Below are 655 nucleotides of genomic sequence, written 5' to 3' on the forward strand. Positions count from 1 at the left end.
CTTACTGCTTAAAATAATTTAAAGAAGTTGTTTGATATTATGTAGACTTTCAATTCTGTACAGCAAATATTTTCAGGAAAGATCCTAACTGTTCAGACACTCGCCTTTGGGGGAAACTGGGATTTGACATAAACATTCAATGAACAGTACAGTATGCAACAAAATTTATTCCACGACTTAAGGCTGGTTCACAATAAACCTAGAAAGGAAATGACAACGAGAACGGAAATATTGTTAAAATAAATGTATTTACATGTGATCATTCACAATTAACTATTGTGAATGGTCACATTTAAATACATTTTAACAATATTTCCGTTCTCATTCTCATTGTCGTTTCCGTTCCCGGTTTATTGTGAACCAGCCTTTAGTTATAACACGCAGGGGATCATCATGCTAACCACATTTCGGTTTAATGATTGCTCACTTATCCTAAGGCATGTGGATGTGAGACCAGCAGTTAGCTGCCAATCCTTGACCTCCTATAGGCTGTTGTGAATGGCATCATTATTATTATTTTATAAAGTATGCATTCAGAAACAACATTGTGGTACTTCACTTAGTGTGCTGAATGGCAATATTTATTTAAAATTAATGGATCAGGCATTAAAAATAACAGGGTTAAAATTATAAATTACAATCAAGATAAAAGATG

Source organism: Periplaneta americana, chromosome 10, assembly GCF_040183065.1.
Source record: "Periplaneta americana isolate PAMFEO1 chromosome 10, P.americana_PAMFEO1_priV1, whole genome shotgun sequence".
Taxonomy (NCBI): domain Eukaryota; kingdom Metazoa; phylum Arthropoda; class Insecta; order Blattodea; family Blattidae; genus Periplaneta; species Periplaneta americana.